Source organism: Syngnathus leptorhynchus, chromosome 19 (genome assembly GCF_054491065.1).
Source record: "Syngnathus leptorhynchus isolate UIUO chromosome 19, UIUO_Slep, whole genome shotgun sequence".
Taxonomy (NCBI): domain Eukaryota; kingdom Metazoa; phylum Chordata; class Actinopteri; order Syngnathiformes; family Syngnathidae; genus Syngnathus; species Syngnathus leptorhynchus.
In genome coordinates this window covers 3,420,189-3,443,280 of record NC_141213.1, presented here as the reverse complement: position 1 = coordinate 3,443,280, position 23,092 = coordinate 3,420,189, and the positions used below count along the sequence as shown (strand labels likewise).

The 23,092-nt window shown below is 40.4% G+C and overlaps 1 protein-coding gene across 1 annotated transcript in view; it reads left to right on the top strand.

The window, feature by feature from the left end:
• Positions 1–334: 334 nt before the first annotated feature.
• Positions 335–23,092, top strand: part of adarb2 (adenosine deaminase RNA specific B2 (inactive)) — a 182,030-nt gene continuing 159,272 nt past the window's right edge. Inside the window, exon 1 of the mRNA XM_085939648.1 lies at positions 335–1,209. The gene's annotated coding sequence lies outside the window, so the exon portion shown is untranslated. The remainder of the gene's footprint in view (positions 1,210–23,092) is intronic.

Below are 23,092 nucleotides of genomic sequence, written 5' to 3'. Positions count from 1 at the left end.
CTCACATATTATATGAGCAAGCAGTTCAATTGACCATAATAACAGCATGAAAATGAAAGATCAGGCCAAATGAAACAGTGGGAGAGCGACCGTTCAGCCTTATGTACAGTAGTTATTTGCTCTTGCTGATATTCAATTACACAAATGAAATTAGTTGTAAGCAGTTAATTAATATGCACAATGTATCATATTCTTGGAATAGATTTTGTGTAAAGGGAGCAAGGATATGTGTTTTGTTAAGTCTGACAAATGCAAGCACACTTAAATGTTGAAAAGTATGAGATCATGTGCTGTCTTGGTCAAAGCAAATCTGGGAGCGCCCGGTTGGTAGATTGTTTTTATTTTTTTGTATTTCTTTGTTTCATTTCCTTTACTTTATGCTGAGTCACAATGTCATTTTGTGTTTGTGGATTTTTGTCTGCTTGTTTTGGCCTTACCTGTTCTGTTCTTTGTGCCAACCAATCAGCTTCTTCCAGCCAATCGTGTCTTGTCCAGGTGTGCTTTGTTGCCCCATCAATTTTTTTGTATTTAGTTCCCTGCTTTCCTTCAATCTGGTTTGGTTGGATGTTGTTGCAAGTCATTTTTCTCCTTCTTAGAATATTGACTCTTGTGATTCAGTAATGTTGTTTTTCCCAGTTCCTTGTTTGTCTTTTTGCTTTGGGATGTTTTTTTTTTTATATAATTGTTCATATCACCTTGCCTCCCTGCTTCCAATTTGCTGTAGCTCCACCACAATTTATTCCGATTAAATTCATCATGTCTTCGAACAAAATATACATTGGGAAAACAGGCAGGTGATTCAACATAAGGAAAAAGGAACATCAAAAAGAATGTGAAAAGGAGACAGTGGGGCGTTTTACTAGGACACTAAGAGAAAAAGCAGAACAGGAAAATCTCAAATCAGCCATCACAGACCACTGCAGGAGATACAACTACATCATGGACTGGGATAAGGGGAAAATCATAACAAAATCCAGCAAACTAAAGCAGTGGATCAAGGAGGCCATTGAGATAAGGAAGCTAGCAAGCAGGACCATCAACAAGGACACCCTATCGCACACCTGGGATTCCATTCTCCAAGGACCACCCGGGGTTTGGCGGACTTTGACAGGTCTGCCGAGCCTCCCAATGGATAAATGACACGTCAGCAGCACGTCGGATGACTGCTCTGGGGAAGACTGGAGTAGCAGTCCAAAATGTCAGCAGCAGGTAAGTTTTTTTCATTTTCTGAACAAAAGAATCTCCATATACCCACCACAAATTTCTACACAACAAAGTGCCCAGGTTTGCATTGGTGCATCCTTATGACCACTAGTAATTTGCATAATCATGTGATCCAGCCAGTTCCCATGAATAATAAAGCCACCTTTTTATGAATTGATCTTCACGTAATGCCTGAATACACCAAACATTTACCCCATTTCCTTTTTGTCATAGCCCCTGCAAACATTTCCACTAATAGCCATCTAATTAGTTTGGGTTTAGCAGCAGACAGCAGTTAAGCTGATGTTCCATATAGCAAAGAGGGAGCGCTTGTAAAAACACATATGGTCGCCACTGTGAGCGTGTTTCTTATTGCTAATGCATGTTTGCAACAATGACCAGAAACCCATACTTGAATGTATACAATCACATTATTTGGTTTTCAATGACTTAATCTCTATTACAGCCCTCCTATCCCTTATTTGATACTCTTTCTTCTTTAGCGTTCATGTTGGGTTCAATATATAAATATGGAAATGTAAGCTGGATCTTTAAAAAAAAAAACAGCACTTGTACTATGGTTGGAAGAAATGTAATACAATAAGCTTGTCACACTGGTAGGATCCTGTTGACAATCAATAAACAATGGTACACAGCCCTGAAGGGAACCATCTGGTTCTATGGATCATTTTTAAATCAATAAAAGCTAAGATGAAAGCAAAATGATCTCATTTGACACAAAAAAAAAACCTTGTTCTTAAATGACAACAACATGTAAGGTGTTGTAGGCACGATGAGGTTCATACTCGATGCATTTGCTCAGCTCGAGGTGAATGAGTCCATCTGATCACAAATCCGGGGTCGAACTCGGCCATAGTCATAATGGTGGTTGTAATTAGATTCTCTTCTCTCGATGTCTCTGGCTTGTGTCACTCCGCTGGACAGTGACCGTGTGTGTTCAGGAGGATGGAGCAGAATAAACCGCTGCTTGCCTCCCGAGCTCGGAGGGTCAAACGATCAAGAAGATGTGAGGAAGGGTGAGTCCACATTCCCTTATAATGGTCCCTGGTGGCATCCCTGTCCTTTCCCTTCGTCCCTATAAAACATGCTTGGTAGGTCAAATACTGCCATGTAGATTACCAAGACGCTTTATGATCATATTTTTATTGGATGATTGCGATTCCGAAAGAGTTGTTTCTCAAAATAAATGCGTCATCACTTAGCGTCCATTTGCATATAGTCAAAGTCAGTCTGTACACTGTGAGGCTGATTCAGGGCTTTTTAGTCCACTTATTGACTCCCAAACGAAACGTCTGTTTGACAGAAAAGCAATGACGTGGCATACAGCAGTTTTTTTTTTGGAGTTCACACTGAAAAGGCTCTCAAAGTATTTGACGTAATGTTTGACTTTTCAGCACATTTTTTGCTCCAATGTTGTCTACTAATCGATGAATGAGAATTTGATGCCTTGTTTTGACATCTTTCATTTATTTGAAATCTACATTGTGGTGGCAAACCTGAGTAAAACCATTTGCATACTTGAAAACAATTCAATGGATTAAAACAGGGAGAGGAATTTATATTTGGATTATTGAGCTATATCGTGTCACATTGAATTTTTTCTTAAGGTGTCTGGAAATCTCCATTTGGTGCACGAAGCAGCATGATAGGAATTTCTCTCTGTGGCTTTTGCCTAAGTGACAGGATTTCTCCGGACTTCTACGGGAATTGCATTTTACTCTCTTTCCTTGTCTCTCAAAAGCTGTTACTTTAGACCAAGCTATTATTTTTCTTCAAATCCACACAGCCCGTTCACAATCTGAAGTGAAAGGAATTCAGTTACAAGACTCAAGCTAGATGTCAAACCATGTTAAAGCTGCTATGATTTTCAATTCCTTCGGCCATTATATACTGAAGGCAGTGAGCAGAGACTGTACTTGTTCAATCGGAGGCCTGAGACATTTTGAAAAGCGAGTTACCAGTGTGCATTTGCATTCATCACCATAAGAAGCGCCTTCCTACGATCTGTTACTAGCGGACGGATGCAGTAGAGCCCCACGAAACGATCTCTTTTCATTTCACACAATCTGATTATTTTCACCTGTAATGTGATGCATTCCCCCTTTGCTCGGATCACAATTACCGCGAGGATAGCCGAGATGGCGGGATTACCAGTTCTATTCCAACAACCTATCGGTTCACGTCGTCTGTGTCGCGGGAATGGAAAATGAATTGTTGTTTTAGCATGCGTCTACTTAGTATGGCTTTAATGTGATTCTATTTTTTTTATGAGCTGAATTATTAAAAAGATACGGCAGAGAATCCATGTTGAAAATATAACCTAGCATAAATTGTAGCGACGTGACACCAGATTCAGTCTTCAATTAACATATCCATTCCTACTAAATATATAAAATACAAATTATTTAAAGGAATCTCAGTGGTTGAGTCCAAGCTGTAATTAACTAACAGAATTTGACTTGTATCTCAATTCTTGGTAATAATAGAACACCGATAGCGAATAGCCTAGCCAGATTTACAGCTTGCGGCACTGCAGAGAATTGTCTTTTAAAAGAAGAGCCCGGAAGAAGAAAGCCATTTTGCATCTAAATTCACATGCTGTCCCCCTGGATGAATTGCTCATGAAGAATTCATCGCGGCTAGGTGTAGTGCATTTAAAAGCAAATGGCAAGACTTGACCTTTTACAATGATGCTAGTTGTTGTCTGCAGTATGTAACAAGGTTTTGGGGAAATGATTCATTTACATCATGATTTACATCAAATTTAATCACAGTCACAGTCTGCGGACAAGCGCTACATCTAATTATCATTCTAGCTTCAATAAGTTATGAACTCCCGATTGCTTTACAACGCATCACAATTATCACCACAACGTACACTTTGCCGTGAATTATTTGCCTTTCGAACAAGTAATAAACGTTGGAAATGGTTCAAGGCTGGCATTAGACAACAGTTTATTTGAAAAATAAACTCAAATTATGTTATTTTTTTCGTGAGGGGGTGGTATTTCTGAGATTTTAGTGCTTAGAGATAAATGAAGGTCACCTTATTGTTCATAGTTCAGGGACATTATCGTCCAGCAAGGTTCTATGATTTCCTCACACTAAATTCTCTAAAGCTGGAGCTTGTACAGCTTTCTTTTTTAAATATTCTTCCGAAGCAGTGATTAGTGTTTCATTGTGCTAATGTTTTTTTTTTTTTTAAACATTGATTCATTTCCGGCTAAAATCTATTGTAAGATGATTGCAACAACAAAAAAATCACTGCACACCTCAAAATCATTTGTTAGCTGCAGATAAATTACCTCTCATGGATGATTGTGTACTTTTGCTTCTCAAGGTTGTGAATGTGACCATGTTAGGTTAATCGCTGGATTTCCGGGTTTGATATTTACATTTGACTTGATCATATCCTATTAAAGCCCGAGGCAACAAACGAACTTTAACACTCACTCTGGATATTAATCCGCCTTGCTCTTTTTCTCCTGCTCTCTCTCTCTCTACCTCCATCTCCAGGAATTAATTTAGCAATGCAGCACAGCATTCTTTGGAGCAGACCCTAATTAATTTTTGGTTACACTAATTAATTATCAAATGCAAAAAAAGTGAAGAGCATATAGAAGATAAAGAAGTCACCAGTGGTGTTGAAGAGTTGATCTACATGCGAAACAGTGCGACGGTATGTGAGGTGAATGCAATGAAAGTGATTGGGAAAAGCTCAAAGTGTTGTTTTGCCAACCAATTTTTTTTTTTTAGGTCAAAAGACACAGTGGTGAAATAAACACGTCTGTGGCTCAAGAAGTGAATGTCACAAAACTTGGGAATGCTAAAAGGATTCATGACCCTGAATCGACCGTGAGGCTAATGGACGCTTGTAGCCTTTTAGAGCAGCAATCAGCTCCAAAATAAAGTGAGAAAAAAAAAAAAAAAAGGGGTGTCAAATTTTGCTAAAAGTCAATCGGCCAGGTGAAAATGCATTAAAATGATCAAACGTGTTTGGCCTTTAATCTAACAAAAAGGTCAACCTTAACGTTTGTATTCCTTTTGGTTCTATATCAAGATAAATGATTCGCTGGAGTCGACTTGAAAAAGCAAACAAAGCCGTGTGACACGTGCGGTGAGATTTGGTGGAAGCCCAACTGTTTGCACCACATCACGTCCAATCATAGCCACAGACAGCCAACAGGTTACTTTGCATTTTAATTATGAGAAGGTCAAGCCAGGGTTTGTTCACCAGCATGTGATTAAACATGCACTGGACGCATAATTTATAGAGCACGGAGGTCGCTTTGACCCCATCACAATTTTTACAATCTCCCACCAGCCAGTCTTGGTGCAATGTAAATGAACCTAGTAATTTATGACAGACGGTTATTCATGAGAACTAAAGAGGTGGTGGAAAGAAAAAAAAAAACAATCAATAATACATGTTTAGGCAATTTTATTAACTGTCCGTTTGTCATAAATTATCCTCGCTCCAAGCTGTTTTCTTCATCACGCATGTTTATGGCTTCTTAAAAGTGGAAAAGGCGAGTGGAAACACAGAGTTGAATCACCGTCGATTTGATGATGTTTCCAGTTTCTGTCACTCGGAAGGATTGACTGCGCTTCCGTAGTCTCATTTCTCATTGCCGCCACAAAAGTGTTGTGAGAGTCAGCATACATAGCGGGCGAATTATATGATATCATTTCAAAACTTTATTGCTCTCAACCAAAACCCTGCTGGTCGCTCCAACCAGCTTTCTGGAATGTGAAGGAGTCGCTGGTGCTGAAACTGAGCCAAGTACACAATGTTATCATGGTAACCTACTTTTTCACGAGACGAGATTCCATATGTTCTCTCAACCACAACTGTCAAAGATAATCACAGTCATGCGTGAGGGTTATGCTAAATGTCAAGTGCAAACAACAACATGAGCCTTGTGAGTTGTTTTTCATATGCAAAAGTATTAGGACGCAAAAACAAACAAAAAATGGTGAGATCATTCATGTGTAAGCTATTGCTGCTAGCACTCTTGTGGAAATACTTTCTTTTTGAGTGTGTCTGATGGAAATTTAGACCATTCGTGCAGAAGAGGTCAAAGGTTACTGATGCTGTTGCACTTAAGGGCCTGGCATGCAATCTCCAGCCTATCTTGTCCAGCCGTGCCTTTAAGAGCCCTCCCCTAAGTGTAGAATGGAATTATCCCAAAAAATCATACAGGGGCTTAATCCATAATCACATGTGCCTTCTCTCCATTTCATCAATTAAAAGTTCAGGCAGACATAATGTGTAAACTTTAATATTGGTCGTGAGGTACTGGCTCTCCCACATCTCTTGTTTTTAACCATGAACAAAGAGACCGCCCCCTTTATTCACAATCCATTTCCCAGGGAATAGCGGACTAATTCACATCTATTTTTACCACCCGCCGCACACATGCTCAAACGCCTACAGATGCCATTCATGTTGGTGCAAAACAGTTGTCTGACCCTGCTCTGTGAGCTCTTGGTCTCAGACGTTTCCTATTTGCATACTGTAACGCAGTAGGGGAGCTAGGGCTAACTTTTCTCACATGGGAGACCAAACACTGTGACATAATTGTTTGGCACATTATTAACACTCTGTGGCTGTGAATACATAGCCCACATGCTTGAGTGAAAAACACAAACCGGCAGGAATTGAGCGTTTTGTCATTTAAGCAATGGTGCACTGTCAAAATATTGGGCTCCCAATTGGCCTTGAGGAACTGTTTGCCAATGTCCCGATTGAGTAAACGCTAATAAAAAAATATATATATATTTGTGGAATTAAGCTCTTTCTTGGATATAGGGTAAAATAAGCTTTTCATTGGCTGTACGATAGCACGCGGACTTTAAATTCAAACCCTCAGCATTCTTTAGTCATTTTGAAGAGACACTTGGGGAGAGGAGAATAGTGGAGGAGACAAGATCCCTGCCTTCCCTCTTCTCTCTTTATGTGCCTCTTGGCCATTAAGAGCCAATGAAAAAGCATCCTATGATGAACTGGAGGTGTCTGCTCAGTGGAGAGACGATATCCATAAAGCAAGTCCCTATGCTGATAGCTATAGAGCTGAGATCATTCGTATCCACCAGGAGAAGATACAACTCTTTTGCACATTTTCCAAGCTCCTTACCTTCTTTCACCGAGAAAAAGAGGGCTATCAATTTTGCACGAGCATTCAAGAACTGTTGTTTTTGCGTTATTGCACTTAGATAAAGAGGAACAGACTGATATTAACATACACAGGTGTAAACTCCATGAGGACACATTGAGATTTGATCTCTCAGATCACATTTGGAGATGGTCTGAGCAAACGGCATTCTTGGGACTGCTGCCATCCCCTGTTTAAGCCTAAGTATGTCATCTTTTGCCCGCCGATGGTGTCATGTATATTTACACAGCCTCGAGATGTCTGGAATGCATATTTGGGAGCTGCCTGCTGTGAAATGAAGAGTCATGTGTCATTCAGTACCTTCCATCATATTTTTTTCCAAATCAGGAGGTTGCTCGTTCTCATATATTCCAGTATAATCCGAAATAATGTGTTCTATTAACGAAGCAAATAAGTCATTGCTAAGATCATACAGTACTTATGGGATCAGGTTAGCTTAGCATAATAATAGCGACAAGCTCAGTTTTGCTTGCGTTTCATAGAGAGGATTTTAAAATGAACTAAATTTGCACTCAGTAGAATGACCTCAGCCAAAGTTGAACTGTTCATAAAAGCGCCCAAATTTTAGATGTTGACACTATTTATTACTATTCTTTGTTTACGTTCAAATAAATGTTCTCGAAGCCCCTGTCAGTCTCCAGTTAAACTTAATGAACAAAAATAAAAAATAAAAACTTCACAGTTTCAATAACTTATGTATTCCCACCAGTCAATTGATCCCAATAAATGAAATGTACATTTTGAAAATTGAGCAAGGTGCTCCCAGAATGAGACGTAGTTAATCATTTGCAGACAGTTATTCATTGATCCTCCCCTCCCGACCACATCAATGTCTGGATTTCTGAATCCACACTCATTTCCGACGACAGAGTCTTTGTGTTTGCTTCAAGGAAGAACCGTCCTTTTTTGTTGACATTGTTTGTTTTTTGTCCGTATATATTTCCGTGAAGTTGTTTTGAGGGTGTAAAGGTCTTTGGGAGACTGAGACCGCCATATCAACCCTGTTTAGCATAAAGCTTGTGGCTGGCCCCATCCGCGGCCTAATGAAAAGTAGAAGATAGGCTATGCTTGTCATGCTTGGCTAGTCCTGTGATCGGCAGACTGTGGGCTGTTACTCAGCTAGCATGCCAATTAATCTCACCCTCAGAATTTCCCACCGCTGCTGTTTTATTCACCACTTAATAGGAAAAGCCTTATGCTTGATTTAAAACAAATTACAACAAAACATGCCAGGTTTATTGTGATGTGGGTGCCTGGAGGTTTTGCGCACATTTGATATTCCTGAAGTCAAAATAAGGCCGTACTGCTCAAGTCATGGACGGTGACAGCTTTGGACAAATTGTTGGGTGCCAAATGTTTGTTCTTTTGATTTGGTGCATTGGTTAAAGGGCACTTTAATCCAAATTTGCATGCTGCTCAGGAAGCCAGCGAGCATGATTACTCTCTTTTATTTATGTGTCAAAGCAGTGGGAGAAAAAAAAGGTTCCGGGCTCGGGCTCAAATACTCCTGGCTCTGTCTCAGTAGACAGCCAAGTATCTTTAAATGGCCGGTCATCACCATTGGAGAGCTGATAAAGATGGATTTCAGATGAAGCGCCAGTGAGAGGAGACCTGAGCTTGCTGTTTTTAAAGCGCCTCCAATCATTCATCATCGGCTCGGCGCTTTTGTAGGAATGAAAAATAAAAAGCATTCATATGGTTATTTTACAAATCAACACGAAGCTAACAAAAAAAAGAAAAATCTCGTCATCCGTCATTAATAATACACGATGGCGAAGCTCACGAGCGGAGAATTCAGGTTACAATTCATTGGATAAATATTTCATGACTAACATCTGTGTATTCCGTGCCAGTGTGTTTTGAAGTTGTTACAAATGAACGTCAAATACAAAGTAAGCGAACAAGCTGTCGGGGGAATGAAACAAAGATTTATCAATGCTGGGAGAGGAGGATGAAAAAAGGGAACAGCAAACCGTTTACATACAGTATTCGCTTTGGTGGAGGGAGGGAGGGAGGGAGGGAGGGAGGGAGGGAGGGAGGGAGGGAGGATGGTGAGCTGGGGGTGAAGCATGAATGTGTGCCCTCTTGTGCACCCCGATTGCCCCACCTCCCCTCCCTCCTCTTTTGGGACTGTGCCATAGCTGGGACAGTACTCACATTCTTCTTCAGCTTAGTCCAGGACTCTGTCAACTAAGCACTAATGGGCAAAAAGACAAAAAGCCCTCAGAAGACAAAAGGATTCCTTTTATTTTGCGTACATTCAAATTAGTCAACGCTGTTCTCATGATTCCGAGATGGGAAAGCCAGCTTTGTACTGACAATGATGTTCCCTACTTCCTGTTTCTGTCTGATTTCTGTTTCACGTGATCATATCCGCTGAATATTTTCACCACTGTGATCTAAAAAAAAAAAATCCTGCTAATCTATATGCATCTAACCAAACTCAGTGCAGCTCACCATTATAGCCTAACCGTGACTTCAACTTGGCATCAACTCTACATCATGTCACCGGCGGAAAAACTCGGTGTGGGGGTGGTTATCATGTAAATTAGCTGCACTGCTAGTAACAGTGAGGCAGAAATGCCCGACGCCTCGCTCACAGGCATATTTTCAGAAACGGGCAGATAACAAAAGATCTACTTGGTTGTTTAATTTCACACTTAATAGTGGGCGGGCCCCCTAGAGACTATTTGTTTTCGAGTGATTAGATTGTCTATATACTGTATCGCTTTTAAGGCTCATCCAAGTGTAAAACATTAAATAATATGACTAATAAAACATTATACAATTCAAATTCTGGAGGTGTAATTGCACTGATATGCGTCATCTAATTTTTAATTTGTAATAAAAACATTAACAACCCTAGCTTTGCAGTATTTTTTAGTTTAAAAAAAAAAAAAAGAAGTTATTTTTGAAACAAAAAAAAATGGGTGAATATACAAAGCTAATGTCGCAATTTTGCCTTTTTTCAATTTCTTAAATTTTCACTCTACACACGAAGCAAATTAGCATTTGTCGAAAATATTTACCATTGTATGTTTCTTCATAAAATGAAACATGAAACGCATAAAATATTTGGCCAATCATGTGACTTAAAGCCATTGTGTTTCAGTCACAGATAAATCCCAAGACACTTCAGCTTGCTTGAAAACAAAGTCAAGGAAGGTTATTTCTGAAAAAACACCGAATACCACTCGAAAGCAATAAAAGAGTACTCATCTGCATCCTCTCAAGAGAGCTTTTCTTTTCACAGTGACCACAAGGACGAATACAAACACAAATAATTGAGAGTTTAAGTTAGCTAGACACGTTTTGCAGATACACAGCCCCAAACTATATTTTAACTACTACTAAGTTTTTAACCTTTCCAATCCGTTAATGCAGTCTGAAATAACTACATTGTTCAAAGCTGCCGTGAAAAACGTATTTGTTGGTTGGGCTAGACAAGCCTCCCTGCATACATCCTACTGAATGCTGAAGGGGGCTGAACCAATGGAGAATGTGCCATTAAATCATGTATCAGGATAATCCGGAATCGCTTTACACACCGCTCGCCTTTTAAAAAGCACCGAAACTGGCTTTGCTTTTTAGCTATGGTCCTGAATCACGCCCCCTTCCTCCTTCTGTTTTCTTTTCAATGTATCCTGGGAACCTGGGGAAATAATTACATCACTGTGATTCTCCCTTTCAGCTCGTCCGATTGGATTTGTGGGAAACCCGGTGCAGGAAGGAAGGAATTGCAGGTGTGTTTAGGACAGGAACAATAGAATGAGAGCAAGAACTGTGTAAATACAGCATGTGGTGTAGATAAAGAGGTGTTTGCTCTTTGTTTGAACGTGTTTTTTTTCCAGCCATCTCTATCAGCACCACGCACCGGCCACTAAATTAGGTACACTTAGGGTATTTGATGAGTGAATGTGATCATTTAAAAGTACACAAATAGAAACACAGCAATCTTGCAGCTTGTGCGTCCCAAAAGTTGGCATTTTTATCCAGTCTCAATCATGTTTTGTAGTTAGGTGTGTTTCTAATCATTTGCACCTCTCGTGTAGATCAACAAAATATGAGAGCTGTTGATGAAGCGTCACAGTTTTAGCAAAATTAAAGGTGAAAGGTCACATTTGTTAGCCCTCATTAACAGTCTATTAAATCTTTTGTGTGACTCTGGCCCCCAAGAGAGTTGTTTACAATCATAACCCAAGCAGCTACTCCACTCGGCCCAGCTCACCCCCCCCCCCCTTAAAGTCCATAATCCTCATTCAAATTTCGGCAAACCGTCCTCAAACGACCATCCGCGGCAACTCCCAAACAGCTTTTGTTCCGACAATATTATGTGGTAGATTGGGTGGCAGGAAGCACCGCGGAGCGACGCACAATCTCTGCCTTTTGTTCCCACATTCTCTCCATATGCAATATTTGTTGTGCCGTCCTTTGTGAAGTTGCGTTCCCATGCGACTGGCAGACGTCTTGACGTCGACTTGAACCGGAATAAGCCACGCACTTTATTTATAGCGCTCGACTGCTGCGTCTGTCTGCATAATAAACTGATGAATATGTCGCCGAGATGCAACGAATGCAACTCTGACGAGGTGATGACTAGCAAGCAAAACAAAAAACACGTAGGCTGACATTTATTTACCTTCATGAGGACATGGGTGACAAACTCCAAGTTATGTAAATTAGTTAGTCTTTAATGTTCTGCAAAATTGGAACTCTGCTTGTTCGGAGTCAGCCAGAAGATATTTAATTAAAGGTTATTTCAATTAAACCTGAAGTAGATCAACATCCTAAAATAGAATGCGTTTGACTTTCGAGGTTCCATACATGTCAGACAGTTTGGTCGTGGAGTACGTTTAATTAAAAAAAAAAAAAAGGTCATTTACAACTCTTTGGCATTTAAATGAAACCTGAGGTTTATTTTCCATGAAGTACACGATACTCTGCCACTTCATGCTAAAACTTATTTTCAATTTAGCTCCGCTCACTGGAGGTCATAGTCTCGCCGAAGGTGAGAAAGTGGCACTCTGAATCTTCCATCTCTGACTCTTTTGCACTTCAAAGTCTCTCCGCACCTTAAGATCACAAACTCTGCTTCTCGCTCGGAGAATAAAAGAGATGAAATTGATCCTCGAAGATGGGCGAGCTGGATGTCAGCCAGTTTGATAATGACGACGTTGTGGTTGACGATGCTATTGCTTTATTTTACTGCGAGTAATACCGTTAGATCTGCTATTACCAGTCAATAATGCTCGTCCTCTCGCTTCTACGTTGATGCGTTTTTTTTTGCACAGATTGGGAAAGGTTGTCTGACTAATATTCCAGAAGGGATTTGACCCCAATTTCTTTGACAAACTCCTCACCCTTTCAAGCTAAATAGCACTCCAGTCGGGAGATTAAAACGAGACAGGTACGGTTAAATCGTGACTTGATTCAGCCAAATCTGCCGCACATGGCACTGATTCCCCCTATAAGCATGCATATGAGAGAAAAGCAAACAGCCCATTCAGCAATCAATGTGAATGTGAAACATGCTTACAGTTCACTTGGCCGTTCTGGGTTGGCGGAACGTCGGGAGAATCCTTATTCCTGACACAACATTATTTCTATCAGTCTATTGGAAAATAACAGCATTTTCAAAGACAGGGGAGGAATACATTATGAGCAGTTAGCCTGAAATGACAACACACATTATACGACGATTAGTTTGCACAAGGCAACTAATGGATTCAATCACAGCACATTAATAAACAAGACACTTAGCTTTGTATCAACCTGAAGAGCCTCATTAATCTTTCATTGAGATAGCCACAGCCGGGCCAAGCTGCACAGGTCCAATACTTTGACTACTGGGGAAACAATGTCAGTCGCTACATCTTCTGCTGGCACTCCCTCCGGTTATGTAGAGCTCAGAATAACTGCTGCTTGCAATGAAAGAGCAATAAGTGATATTATTCTCTAGGCCCCGTTGTGGAAAATGACCGTCATACATCTGCAGGAAGTGAGAGGATAGCGGATCGTTAGCAATGAATCGATGATTACTTTGGCAGGTGCTTTCAAAAGTCGCCGCCTTGGACAGTTTGGAGATTTAAACAGGCAAACTTCTCCTTGCCATTCGCCCCACCCACTGGCATTTCAAAATGCTCGGCATCGGGAGGAAGAAACAGGCATGACATTTTAGCTATGAAGACTAATAAGCTTTATTTTCCAACCAACTTGAGCAAATTATCGCAAATGTAAGAGCTGTGCTTTTATTGCGACATTAAAAGCTTTTTTTTATCCATTAACTGTATTATTTTTTCCCCCAGGGTTGCTAATTAGCTAGCCACAACTCTGAAGATGCTGCTTTATTGTTTGGGTCATATGCAGGACACTTGCTGAAATGGTCTGTGGGAAACCCAGTCTCACAAAATAATGTGGTCGTAAAATATAAATATCAAGCAATTGAAAAGAATGCAAAGAAATAAACTGCTTTAATTACGCCAAAGATCATGCACTGTAACGTGGGTGCCTTGACATGTATTTAAGGGGGCGTGGCCTATTGAGTTTTGTCTGGGTAGCCATTTACTGCACGGTTAGTTCAATGGGATATTTTTCTTCAAACTCCTTGAGTGTTTTCATTTTGTATTTGTGTTTTACAGTGGCTTTGTTTTTTTTCCCCCACTTCTATCCAAAGCAATGAAAATTTTGGCAAGCAACACGAAGCAAATCAATCAATTTCAACACAAAGCACATCAATTAAGTGACAACTTGTAACTTGAAAAACTTGTTGGTTACCAGTCAGAAGACGCAAAGTACTACTCACACCTATGAGCAATTTCCACTTTTCTGTTAACTTATTCTGCTTGATATTCAAATATGGGCAACCGTATTACCCTGAGAAAACTCTTCCATTAACTGGGAAAACATGCAAAGCATTTTGTGTTTGATAAACAGCTTTAAATACGTTTCACTTTTTATTTAGTTACTGCCATGTGGCTTATTAGAAGTCTGGAAGTCTAGACTAGAAGTATTTACTCAATTGTAATGCTTTGCATGGGTATAAACAGACAACCAACTTCGGGTAACAATATTAGTTTAGTTCTGACATTTTTTATGACAAAATTTAATTGGATAATCCAAAAAAGCTTTTACTAAGACAATCCAAAGCACACACAGTGATAAAACACCCTCACGTAATAAATGCAATTTACAGCTCATAAATGCATTCTAATGACTCCGAACGCTGCTGCCGTTTCTTTTTATACTCTTAATATTCAAATTGATTGTGAATATAATTGAATTGATTAGTCTGCGAGCTCGTCCGTCTGCACATCCAGTCCATCAACATGATTCACGCTAAAAGGAAGAAGGAAAGCGTGAGTATACGCAGTGATCAATCTGTTATTCAGTCATTTAATCACCTAAAAAATGCATGTTTATCAGTTGTCTGTAACACTTTCATTCTGATGGATTACATGCATTACAGGGCCGCTGCCGATCTGATTTGTATTCCTCGCTGTGCTGATTACAGAATTACACTGCTGATGCATTGGTTTTCAGTATACAAGATTGATGGTACCAATGAACAAAAAAGAACAGCAACTTAGCCGGTGGACAAGCAAATGCTAAAAGACACATGTAGAGATGGCGCTGGCTAAATGCAAAAAAATGGAGAGTTTAAATGGGTAATAGTTTGGATGACAGCGCGAGTAAGATTTCCTGACATTCAGGTCGACAGGAACGGGAGCTTGAATGTCAGTGTTAGTCGAGGAGATTTATCACAGTTTTTAGGTTTCTATTCTATTTGTGCCCGCTTGTGTGGGTGTGCATGTGTGACTCGGGGGCATATTCCCTGTGGTCTGCAGACAACCCGAGGCTGTTCTCTCAACTTCAGCAAGTCTCCGTCTCTATCAGCCTGGGATCAGGGCTGCTCCGAGCTTTGTGTGAGTGTGCCCACGCTGTCTGTTGCTTCAATATAACCAGCCAGAGCAAGCTGGGACCAAAAAAAAAAAAAAAAAGGTAGGGGGGGGGGGTTGACAGACAACACCAGCGTGCAGGCACACAATCATAATGCTGCAGCAGCAACATAGACGAGACACAGGCATGCAGAGCTGTTGTGCAAGAGCACGCAAGTACATGTAGGTACAGATATGTGTTCTCATAGCACACACGCCCATGCTTGGAGGGAAGCTATTTGTGTGTGTGTGTGTGTGTGTGTGTGTGTGTGTGTGTGTGTGTGTGTGTGTGTGTGTAAGGCAGGGAATAGAGGCCTTCCTTCCCCTGGGTGCCAGGTGCCGACAGGATATCTTCTGCTAAAGGCAGTCATCTAAGGGGAAAAAATCAGGGAGGGGGGGGGATTCACCAGAGTATTGTCAGCACGCTACTGCAACATGCAAAAACGAAAAAAAAAAAAATCTGTGCATCTTGAAAAATAAAAATACCTCCCAAAGAATGCAAATCAGCCTTTGTGAAGTGAAGGAGGATTATTTAAAGCGATGCTTTCGTGTTCATTGTTGGACTGATTTGTTTGGCTGTAAAATACCTGAAAATAAAAAATGACTCCAAGCGTTCATATTTCACAGTGTTGCAAAATTTATAAACCCAAATATAACACTGCTTTCTAGTCACTGCAGAGTTATTTCACAACCACTGCAATGTGAATGCAAGTGCTTTGCACGGAAAAAAAAAAAAAAAGAACAGAATGTCATATCACGCACAAAACATTTTTAACCCAAACAGCTGCCGATATGAAGTAAAAACATTTTGACTGACAAATTCCAGCTATCCAATTTCTATCTCTTCCACTAATGCTGTCCCTGGCCGCACGGAAACTGGAATCAGTCCCAGAGGAGGGTTACATACTCGACAAATCACCAGTCACTCAAAGCCTAAAAAAAAAAATTTGCTGAGTGCAAAATAAGTAGCGCTATTAAGTCAAGACGGCTTTTCTAAGACTCCGAAAGCAGTGTGTGGTTGCTTTCCAGTAGATTCTATAAAGACACAGCACACAATGAGGTTGTCCTAAGGTGCCATGGTGATTAGACCACACATTCAACTCTCCCGATTCATGACTCCATCTCAGCACTGAAGCTATTCTTACTGCAGAGATTACAAAGATCCACGGCCCATGCAAGATCACAAAGCTGAGCACAGTGGAAGTCTGTTCCCTCTCTCCTGCAGCATCCTTATTTATGTCCAGGAGATGTGGTGGTGGAGAAGCAGGCAGCCTGTAGGGAATCCTCCATGGCCATGTAATCTGGGTTCGATGCTTAGACACAGCAGATGAAGGACAGACTTATCTCTGGAGGGGTAGTTGTGGAACAGCTAGCGCAAAGGATGATGCCAAGTGATAAAACCCGTCTGTTGCCAAGAAAAGTGCCTCTTCAGGCATATATTTTTTTCTTGAATTGCAGGGTAACATTCTCCTGATGGGAATTTGTGCAGAATAATTCTTTTGTTGAAGCAACGGTTGACATTTCTGGGTAAGTATCGACTTTCTTGGCAAGCGTTGGAGGAAAAGATAAACAGTCTTTGCATGTCTGATGGGTACAGACTGCAGTTGCTGGGTAGGTTAGTTTAACTTGATGACTGGTCTGGCTGCGAAAGTCACCTTCAATCCCTGCCCAAAGTTTTTGATTAGGTTTCCTCCAGACATTCCTCACATATTCCACAAAACATAAAACTATGCTAATCAAGGAATAATAGCAGCAAAGTCGCAGAACCAACTTGCTGCATCATTTTCCCGATAGTGAAGCTGCGGTAGTAAACACGGTGTTTATTACTAAATGTTCAGCTGCACTTTCTGTGCTTGTCTGATCACGTGAAGACCTTTGTTAAATTCCATCTCTCCTCAAGGACGTATCCTCAACCTCAAATAACCCCGCTGTCACATTACTCCATCCCCGCAGGATGGAATATTCCCTCCCAACACAGTTTGTGTTACTATTTGATTTCCGTGCTTTTGTACTCCACGCAACAAATCCCAGCTCTGGGGCGGAACCCGACATAACAATGAGTTGTGCAGCTATCTGTGTTTTAACTGGCTCAGCCAGAGGAACTCGCTGGATTCCTGCCAAAACAATTCATTCACATGGAGTTCCTAACACGCCCATGTTATTTCACGCCTTTATTTTGGAAACGACGGAACAGCCTCATTCATCACTGCTGGATTGGTGCAAATATTTTCATGGTTCTTGAAAGGAGGAGCCAGACAGCCACCTGAATATACACTTACTAACCCATCTTGTTGGCGCACACCGATGCAAAATATTTGGAATAGATTTGTTGTAAAAACACCCAAACGCCACAATTACCTAAAGATGAAAGAATGTCAATATTAGCGTATTATAGTATTTATGGTCAGGTCTATTTTTTTCAAACTAGCACAGCAAATGAATTAAACCCGATTTAACTTCCATCATCCATACAAAAGATGCACCTGATTATAAGGCGTACTGTTGATTTTTGAGAAAATCACAAGATTTTAAGTGCACCTTATAGTAGGAAAAATACGGTACTGTTCTTGCATACCCATTCGGTGAAGGTATCTCAGCAGGTATAAGCTCATAAAAGATTTAACCAACAGCTACATCGGTTGTTATGGGAATTTAGGATGATGTCAGTCATCACGGAAAACACGGTTATTTATTTCGGGAGTCATTTCTAGTTCAGCGCTAAGATTCTGTTTATCCTCAGCAGCATCCAGCATAAGTTCAGGGAGTTCAAGCAGACAGTAAACAATGCTGTGCGCAACCAAGACTCCATGTTTAATCAAATCAGTCCATCCCCCAAGCGCTCCTGTTTTTCTACCTTATAATTCATATTTAGCTTGTCTTCCCATCCTTTACCAGCCTTTCTGTCCACCCGGAAGACTTTTCTCAAGCCTTGTTATCACACTCTGAGGGATCAAATATGATTCATCTACCTGTTCTTTAATTGTGTCTGATGTCACAGGCTGGTTGCAGACTTGCCACTCGTCATCCGAGATACAATAGAGGTGTGTGGGAGTGTTTGTTTCGACACACTCGAGTCGCACAGCTCTCAGCCATCTGGCAACTCACTTGCTTGAACTGTTATGGCTTTTCTGAGCACATTCAGTCTAGAATTGCTCAGCCAAGTCGCTTTTCTTTTGCCTCGATTCACTCAAAGGGAGGCAGGTTGACACTGTGCTCCTGTACGGATATTGGGCACGTTGAATAAAACATTTTGTGTTGGATGGTGACACGATTTCAAAGAATTGGGAGGAATTTTTGGTAGTTTTGTGTCATTGTGATAGGAAAGCGATTAAGAATATAACATTTATGGATGATTTTCACAAAGTGGAAATATTTGGATTTTTCCAAACAGCCAAACAGTTTTATAATTTTAAAGCAGGCGCATAGCTGGTCCTAAACTATGTGAATTGCTCATGGATGCAATATACAATATATACTGTATATCCATCTATTTCACTTATAATATCCCCAACTGGTTTTAAGTTAAAACCATCATCTGATACAAAAAGTTCAGTTGACGCATGTAAAGCGATGCATAATCTCACATCTTCAGGCCTGGTAGGAGTGTTTGAATAATTTGTGGAATTTGAATTTTTTTTGGGATGGTGGATGTAGTGTGCGTGCCACACATCTCTCCCAACCTAATTTAATCTATGACAACACGGTGTATGGTTGCATGCTCTGTAGGATATGGCTGCAGGCCCAAATAATCAGATTTTGAGCTTGCATTTCCAACTTTCCATTTAATCAAATCAATTTTGTTAAATAGCATTACAGCTCATGTGACAGCAGTGGCACCTATTTCCATCTCAGCAAAATTAGTGCTAGATGGGAAACCGTCTTCCTCTTTGATCTTGCAGAATCTCACTTTTTTTTTTTTTTTTCCTTGCCAGATTTGGACTTCGGACAGAAATTGGCTTTCAGCGTGCACAAAACTGGGGGAAAGTGATCTTAAAACTTCTCCCGTAGATTGATTTTAATGAGAGTGTGACCTCAAGGAAACCCACCAATAGGTGGGATGGCTCACTTAAACAGAATACATATCAAAAGAAGCCCCGGGTTCCTGCGCTCTGTACGCGGCACACCACGGGAGAATGAGATACTCATTATTCTGTGATTCAGTGACTTACACTGCACTGTGGCTGTAGCTGCCAGAACTGAGAGTGGGGGGTTGTGGAGGGGGGGGGGGTACATGAAAGATTCAAGTCATCAGCATTCCGGTCACCAAATATTATTAAGGCTTATATGCTATGTCTTTTACTTGGAGGACACAAGCAGCTGCCAAGCGAGTTACATCATAAAAAAAAAAACACTAAACACACTAAGAGGTCTGTGTTGAGCAGCAGGAGGGATCCGAGCAGTCTGTTCTGTATATTGCGCTCCCTGATTTTTTTTTTTTTCTTTTTCTTACACAGTATGTTCCACATAGCACAAAGTGCCCAGCACAGGTTGACAGCGCTCAGCCATTAATGAGCTGTAGAAGCCGTCCAAGGAAACTGACAATAGGGCTGTGATAAATTGAATTGCAAATGTGCTCACAAAATATATTTTTTTATGAAATCAGATTTTGAATAATAACCTTGTTTTTTTTCCCGCTCTTGTGTTGCGAGAGTTGATTTAACCTCTGAGCAGTGCTTGAACTAGTGACCATAGCTGGCATAGTTAACATAAGAGGCACTTTACAGATGCTCCACACAGTCCTTATAGAGCCTTGTTAAACTACGGGCCTCGGGTTATACATGGACCGTGTAAGTGGGGCTCTCAGCTCGATGGAGCCGTATTTGAACGGAGAGAAAATGATTGTATCTGTGGTTCGTTTATTTTGCTGATTATTGCTCAAGTTCATTCCTGACAAATGCAGTGTACATGGGTGGTTTGAGTTTTTTGACGCACTGGAAAACTAACCAGTACTTGAGAATATAAAAGGTCATCTAAAGTGTGCCTTATAGTCCCAAAAATACGGTAAATTGAATCAGAAGAAAAATGGTAAGTGAATTAAGCAGGAAAGGTTCCTATTTTTTTTGTCATAATTTATATCTTCATCTGCCCCATTTCAAAGAATGATATCCTGGAAAGAGTTCATTTAAAAATGTAATTCATGATCCGACTGAGCTGCATAATGTTGATTTGCAACACTAACAACGCTCTGCCCTTGCACAAGGATCAACTTAACATCAATCTAATGATAAATGATTGTCATTCTACCTCAGTATTCAGACTTGATTGTGTTCTGACAGAGCCAATATCTATCGGTCGTAAATGTTTAAGTTGATTGCCTTGATGTTTTTCTTTTCTTGTTTTATGTTGTTTATGATCGTTATTTTTCATTTTTATACGTGAATTCAATCTGATATGAAAACAAGAGATAAGCCATTTATTGTTGTTGGTTATAATCTGAAAAAGAATACAAAATATTGATTACATCATTTATTATTAGTGACAGAAATGCGCTTGGTGTTTTAGGACTGTGATGACATAATAATTAGATTTTTTCTTTGAAGTTGTCGCTAATGCTAATGCTGGTAGTACCTAAAAAAATAAATAAAAAGGTTTGGTCAATTTTATTTTCACCTCTTGCAAGTTTATAAGACTGTTGTCTTTATTTTCCACAAGGGATTTGTTTGGCTCTATACACAGACATTATACATTTTCTATTATTTTTGCACTCATCTTACACCTTTTTAATAATACTCGTTAAGCTAATATGGGGGCATAAAAAAATGCATTAAAGTACACTTGTTTCTGAAGGGCTTGCATGTAATTGTCTATTTTACGACGTATAACATCTTGTAAAGTACTAAAATCAATGAGTTAATGAAAATGAGATGCTGTGGATATCAACATATCATAAAATATAAAATTGCATAAGCCCCTGTGGTTGAAAATGTGTTGTCTATAATGAAAAAATAAGAGGTTCACATTTCAGATGAGCGGAAACAGCAGCGTCGACACACCTTTGCATCCGATAGGGAAAATGCACGTGTGCCAAACGACGCCTTGGGCTACAATCTTTGTCCTCTGATGGTGGTTATCTAGAATGGGATCCAACATTGATACTCAGCCAAAAGTGGACTTTGAAAAATTCCTCTACAATAGTCGAGTACGTCGGGACACTATGTTGCAGCGGGGGGAAAACAGCGGGGAATTCAATCAACGTTCACTTTGAAAATCCAACCTGGTAAAAAATTTCGTTTCTGGTGCACTCCTGCACATACCGTTTAGTGTTGGATTGTGCATGCTGTGTGTTGCAGAAAATTGTGGCAGATTTCTCCCAGGGGGACGGGAAGATGAACTGAAGGGAGAGTGAAGCAGGATGGAGGAGAGTGGGGTGGGGTAGTGAAGAAGCTGACAGAAACATTATTCAAATCATGTGCCTCTGCTTTCATTTTGGTTTTCTCTCTCCCAGTTGCACACTAAAATCTTACATTTAGTCGCGGCAAGAGAGAAACAAAAGAGAATTCACGAGGATATATTGACGCTCTCGTCCTTGGCGACAAAGGTCCTCGAGACCTGCGGTGGAATGAGTGGACCTTGGAGGACTTCAAATTAGTTGATGAATCCAATGTTTGATTTGGAAGAGTTCCTGTGCTCATTATTGGCGCAATTGAAAGGTCAACGTGAAGCCTTCTTATCAGTGAGACCACCTCAAGTCCATTTGCGGCCAGCCGGGTCCTGGTCTCGCTGCTTGGGAGCTACAAGACGGGATGAAAGGGGGAAATGGATGGGGATATGAGAAGAGAAAAGAATAAGACATGGAAGTGAGGGGGGGGGGGGGGAGATGAGGGGATGAGAGGGGGAGTCTCCCGCAAAGCTGTCGCCTGGACATATTGTGCTTTGATGGGTTGCCTTTCATTTTTACTGCCGTTTTTCTTTGCTGCGGAGGAGCCGTATTAAAGTCTTCAATCTTTAGCTGATATTACAGGACTGGCTGCAGATTGTGATAAACAGCACTGTACCTTCCTGGGCACTTCCTCTCGGAACATCTGTTGGAACACCACATGGTGACAAAAGCAATATAATTATAGTAGAGCGCCACCTAAACCTACATACCACGAAGGATCACGGCGTGGCTTTGGCACATGAAAATTCAAGGCGGAAACTTGTGTTATTTTCGCACTGATAAAATAAACAATTGTCTCTTTGTTTTTATAATTAACGTGTTATATAATTTGATTACAAAACCTTTTGCATATTTATGGGAATCACACCTGGATGCACACGTGTGCTTAGCGTTGTCTTTTCGGCAATTTAAACAGTCGTAAAAGTGCGCTATCACCTTGTATGTTACAGTCATAATATCTGTCGAGTTTTACAACCCATCAGTGTTGTAATGTGAATAAGTCATTTCACCAGGGGGGGTATTTTTTTTTTCCCAGTTTGTCCTCTGGTTTCATATTGGCTCTCAATTAAAAACTTGAAGTGTTTAAGAGAAAATAGACCCATGCGATGTGTCTAAGTCATACGTCGTTAGGATTTCAACGCTCCCTCAAGTAATATGTTAGAAGTTCCACATATTAAATCTTGATGTCTCAATTGCTTCTGGTTATTGAACAATTGAGACACTTAAACTAAGTTCCCGTCCAATAATTGTGAGTAGTTTCTTCAATCCTCAGGTTAAAAAAATGATTTGATGGTTTCATGAAATAATATCACATAGTACATTATTTAATGGAGATTGAGGGACGGGCAAAATTATTCACTATAGCATCTCCCAAGACT